Here is a 6,063-nt window from a genome sequence, read left to right as displayed (position 1 = left end):
GGTTACAGTTCTGACTTCATTCTCTAGAGTCCACTTTGTCGCTTGCAACAGCAGCCCCCAGAGTGCCTCCTGGGGGCGGTGGGTGTGCCATGCTTTCAGAGGGAAAGGCAGCTGACTGTCATTCATTTGCCTCTGCAGTACTCCTATTCTTTGCAGATTGCTATCCAAACATTTTTGTGGCATGTAATGATAGCCAATATTCTTGAAGCCTTATTATTGCCAAGAAATGTTCTCAACCCATGTAATTCTCTCAAAAATCCTGTAAGGTTGGCTTATTATTATCCGCCTGTTTTTCATCTGAGGAAACAGGCACTGAGAGATTGTGTAATTTATCCAAGGTTGCACAGCTGGCATAGCTGGGGCTCAAATCCCGGCAATTTGGCTCTAGAATTTGTGCTCTTTACTGCTAGATTAGTACTAATTGCAATTCTGCTGTTTATCTGTTTTTCTTTTTTGTGCACAGGGTGTTCCTGGTAGGATTCTCTGCTTGCTATGCCTCAGCCTGGAATCCTCCTGTGTATTCCCAATTAACCTTCAGGACCCAAAGCAAGTTCAACATCTTTCAGGAAGTCTTCCTGGATTCCCTTCGGGTAGTGAGGCACTGATTTTTGCTCCTGCATCCTTGTAGCAGACATTCCTCAGGTAACAATTTCCTACCCCTCAATGCAGCAGAGGCTCTTTTTCTACCCAGGTAGAACAATAGCCTAAGACAATGGTCTGAGCAGTGGGCTAGGAAAGGAAGGCCTGGCTTCTGGTCCCTGTTTTCCTACCAACTTGCCTATGGACCCTGACAAGTCTGTAGGTCCATCTGAGTTTTTGACTCTGTAGAAAGAAATTTTCATGCTGCAATTCCCAGTGAAATGATTGACTGAGGCAGTGACTGTCAATGTGTGTTGGGGAGTAGGCCGTTTGCATGATTTTAATCTGTCACTTCCACAGTTTACTTATTATTTGCAAACGGAAAGCATATCTTTACTCTGGAGAGATCTGAAGGCCACCACCTTAACCAAGAGGTCAAACTAAGCATTATTAGCTGACAGACAACCTGAAATTATGGGTCTCTTGATGTGATACAATATGAATGCACATCTTTTTCAAAAACAGCTTTATTGAGACATAATTCACCTACCATACAATTTTGCCCATGTAAAGTGTGCAATTCAAGACTTTTTAGTATATTCATAGAGCTGTGTACAACCATCAACATAGTCTAATTTTAGAACATTTTCATCATCTCACAAAGAAACCCCATAAACCAAACCCATTGCCGTCGAGTGGATTCCGACTCATAGCGACCCTATAGGACAGAGTAGAACTGCCCCACAGGGTTTCCAAGGCTGTAAATCCATACGGAAGTAGACTGTCACATCTTCTTCCCGCGCAGTGGCTGGTGGGTCGAGCCGCTGACCTTTTGGTTAGCAGCTGTAGCTTTTAACCACCGTGCCTCCAGGGCTTGTTCATCATCTCACAAAGAAACCCCATACCCAGTAGCAATCACTTCTCATTTGTCCTCATCTCCCAGCCCTAAGCAACCACTAATCTGCTTTCTGTCTTTACAGATTTTCATATCCTGGCCATTTCATACACATGGAATCATACAATATGTGTGGTTTTTTTTAGACTGGCTTGTTTCTCTTAGCATTATGTTTTCAAGGTTGATCCACGTTGTAGCTTGTAGCAGTATTTCATTCTTTTTTATGGCCAAATAACATTCCATTGTATAAATATACCACATTTTGTTCATCCATTTATCAGCTGATGAACATTTGGGTTATATCCTTTTTTTTTTTTTGGCTATTTTGGATAATGCTGTTATGAATATTCACAGTTAAGTTTTGTGTGGGCATATGCTTTTGTTTCTCTTGAGTATATACCTAGGAATGGAATTGCTGGGTCATATAGTAGCTCTATGTTTAACTTTTTGAAGAACTGCCAGTCTGTTTTCTAAAGGGGCTGCATCATTTTGCATTCCTACTGGCAGCGTATGAGGGTAAAAAATGTTTTTGCCAAGTATACTAATTTGTTTAATCAAGGCTTTATACCTAACTTTCAGTTTACAGGTCTGGTGATCTGCTTCTGTAAAGATTACAGCCAAGACGGCCCTACGGAGGAGTTCTACTCTGTTACACATGGGATCGCCATGCATTGGAATCGACTGCATGGCAACAGATTTTTGTTTTTTTTGTTTTTTCCCAGTTTACAGGGAAATGTTAAAGGACACCTTGAGGATGAAATTTGACAAATCCAGAAAGTGGAACATTCTATAATCGATCTGGTCTCCAAAAAGTAAGAGAGTCAATGTCATAAAAGAGAGAAAGAGAGAGAAGCAGAAACAGAGAGAAGCAGAGAGAGAGAGGTGGTGGCTGTTGTAGATGAAAAGACATTAAAGAGACATAAAAACCAAATCTAATCTGCAAACTTTGATTGGATCCTGGTTAGAAAACACAGAAAAAGCTCTAAAAGATATTTTTGGGATGAGTTGGGCTATCTGAATATACATTGGATATTAGATGGTATTAGGGAATTATCACACATTTTCTTTCTTAAGATATTAGTACTGTCATTATATAGAATAATGTTTTTAATTTTAAGAGGTGCTGCAGGATTTTTAGAGACTTTGTCATGATGTCTGCAACTTACTTTCAAATTAGTCAACAATATAAATGATACATAGATGTGTACACACACATACATACACACATATAGTGATAAAGCAAATAACGGCAGACATTAGCGTCTTCATCAAGGCAATGGGTATATGAGTACTCAGCATAGTATTCTTTCAGCTTTTCTGATTGTTAACATCTCTTATAATAAGCATTTTCATAATAAAAAAGTTGGAAAGAAAGATGATTATAATCTCCACGATTTATCGTTGTGTCTTTGTCTGCCCAGTTAGACTCTAAGTACCTCAAGGTTCGGAACCCCGTTTGTATCTTAATAGCCCTTGTAACCAAGCCCAGTGCCTAGCACTCTGCAGATTTCTGGTATTAATGGCTCAGTATACATGTCTAACCATTCACCAGGAAGCAACAGAGACACTCTCACAGACTAACAATTCCACAAATGTCATTGAAGTGGCAGGAGACACTGACATCCTTCTCTCTTTATTGCCCGCGCTTGCAAAATGAGTGGGTGGTAATTGCAGTCATGTTCCCGATGACTGCCAATAAAAACAAACTTTTCTAACTTTGCTCCCAAAGCAGTTAATACAAAAGAAAATAGATATCAACACCAACCAGCTTCCTAATTAGCATCACTCATGTTGATTGCTGCTTCTGCCCCAGCTAAAGCAAGTCAAATAATGTAAAAGCCTAAAAGAAAATATAACCCTGGGGTACTGCACTCTTATTACTGTCCTAAAAGATATAGGCTTTTAGGAAATTTTTTGGAAAGGTTGTTGGCAGATATGCACCATCCTATTATACAAGGGATTTCAAAGAATAGCCCTGGTGGAGGGTGAGCTTCTGGTAATTTTACAAGAACATTCAGGGTTGCCTGGGTTTACGAAGACTTTCATTCTCTCCCTGTCCCCCATTACTTGGAGATGGAAAGAACTGTCTTCTGCCAATACACCTTTCTTCATTTTGAAGTGCATGCTGAGTCATTTTTTCTCTACGGTACTGGTTTTAGAATATTGGATAATATAACATGTATCTCAGAAGAAAGAGAAAATTTAAGTGCTTGAGCTAGATAAATCTATGAAGTCCTTCCTCGTTCAAACATAGCCCATCTCAAATCTCTTGGAGACTCCTGATTTCAAATGTTCTTTCTATAAACTGATAAAATGTCTCAGATATTCCTTTAACTTCAGAATAAAATCTCTATTTCTCAGATTGCTTGTTCCTAAACTCTTGTGATACAAATACCTTTTGCAAACAATGCGTTCTAATAGTTTTTGGACAGTCACTGTCAAAGTTGTTGTGTAGCAAGATTGGTCTGCTTCCCTGATAGAGAAGAGCTTTGTTTGATCACAAAGTCTAACCATATGCTCTGAGTTTCAAGAACAGTGCTGATTGGAAGGTTCTGTACCTTTGCTAGGTCGTGTATTCAGACCATGTATCAGTTCAACATATGAAACTTTTGTTTCCAAAAATGTGGTGGTCATCGGTCTTCCTACATTCTACCTCTGTTAATAACCATCATTCTGAAACAGCCAGTTAACAGAATTCAAACTCTGTGGAGACAATGTTGTTGTTAGCTGTCATTTGAGTTGATCCCTGCGTAGCAGAATGAAATGCTGCCCAGTTGTACCGTTGTAATCCATAGGTTTTTTGTTTTTTTTTTTTAATTATTTATTTTTGTTGTTGAGAATATACACAGCAGAACATACACCAATTCAACAATTTCTACACGTACAATTCAGTGACATTGATTACATTCTTCTAGTTGTGCAACCACTCTCACCCTCCATTTCCAAGTTGTTCTTCTCTCATTAATATAAACTCACTGCCCCCTAAGTTTCCTATGCAATTTTTAATTTGCTGTTATTGGGGGCTCAGTGGTTAAGAGTTTGACTGCTAACCAAAAGGTCGGCAGTTTGAATCCACCAGCCACTCCTTGGAAACCCTATGAGGCAGAGTTCTACTCTCTCCTGGAGGGTTGCTATGAGTCAGAATCGACTCGACAGCAATGGATGTTGGTTTGGTTGTCAATTTGGTCCCGTATAGACAGCCCTTAAAAGAGCACAATGCTCAAGACAGGCGTTATTTACTAGTTAAGCTAAGGTATTGTTTGGTTTAAAGAAGACTTCAAAGGGATATTTTTGGTTTAATGTTTAATGTTTAAAGATTATAGTTTCAAGGATTTATTCAGAAAGTCTGAATTCCATGAGAATTTGAAATTCTGTTCTGCATTTTCTGCCTTTTGATTAAGATTATGCTATAGAATCTTTGATCCACAAGTTTAGTAACGCTAGCCAGACACCATCCAGTTCTTCTGGTCTCATGGCAAAGGAGGCAGTTGTTCATGGAGGCAATTAGCCAGATCCATAAGGTTTTCATTGGCTGATTTTTAGAAGTAGATTGCCTGGCCTTTCTCCCTAACCTGTCCTAGTCTGGAAGAGTTGCTGAAACCTGTTCAGCATCATAGCAACACACAAACCTCTGCTGACAGACAGGTGTGGTTGCACATGAGGTGCATTGGCCAAGAATCAAACCCGGGTCTCCTACATGGAAGGTGAGAATTCTGCCACTGAACCACCAATGCCCCTGTTGTAGAGATAATACTGGTTCCCATTATGACTTGTAGGAGGACAAAACTGACCCCATTAAACTTCACATGAAGAAAAGAAAATTGAGACAAAAATTAAGTGACTTATTTATGACAGTACTTCCTAAGGAGTGTTGTGTTTCAAAGAAAAAAAAAAAAAAAAACCTGTGTTCAAATGAATTTGGGAGAAACTGCATACCAGATCTCCCTTTTGGAGGACTTTGATGCACATTATCATACTGAGGGCTCAGGGAAGTCCTGCAGTAAAGAAATCTGCTTAACTTTTTTAAATTTAGTATTTTCTAAACATATTGACCCACAGAAGTTTTTTTTTTTTTTTTTTAATTGCATAACATCAAGTAATGTCTCAGAGAAGGTACCATGGAAAATGACAACTTACAGTTATCATAAAGAAGAGCACAGTCTGTAAAAAAATTAAAAGACCATCAGAAATTTGAATACTGATTGAATATTTGATGCTATTAAGCAGTTATTAATTTCTTAAGTGTAATTTTGTTTTGACTCTATTTTTAAAGACTCATGCTGCAATATTTTACAAATGAAATGATTTAATACCTGGGTTTGTTTCAAAATGATCCAGGGTGGGGCAGTGTGATCGTGGGCAAGCCACTTAAATTCTTTTTTGCTCTGTTTCCTCATCTTAAAATTGGAATAATAGGAGTTCTGGCAAAATGGCTCTCTGGGCAGAAGCACCACACCGTCCCTCCACAGCAAAGATCCAAAAAACTAAGCAGAACAGAGAATACAACAATCCTGAAACCCTAAAACATCAAATGAAGAGATAAAGAACTCAGCCAAGCACCAAATGGAGTGAGAAAACTGACAGAGAAC

Source organism: Trichechus manatus, unplaced genomic scaffold (genome assembly GCF_000243295.1).
Source record: "Trichechus manatus latirostris isolate Lorelei unplaced genomic scaffold, TriManLat1.0 scaffold00039, whole genome shotgun sequence".
NCBI classification, from domain to species: Eukaryota; Metazoa; Chordata; class Mammalia; order Sirenia; family Trichechidae; genus Trichechus; species Trichechus manatus.
Note: the sequence above shows the minus strand (reverse complement) of the source record.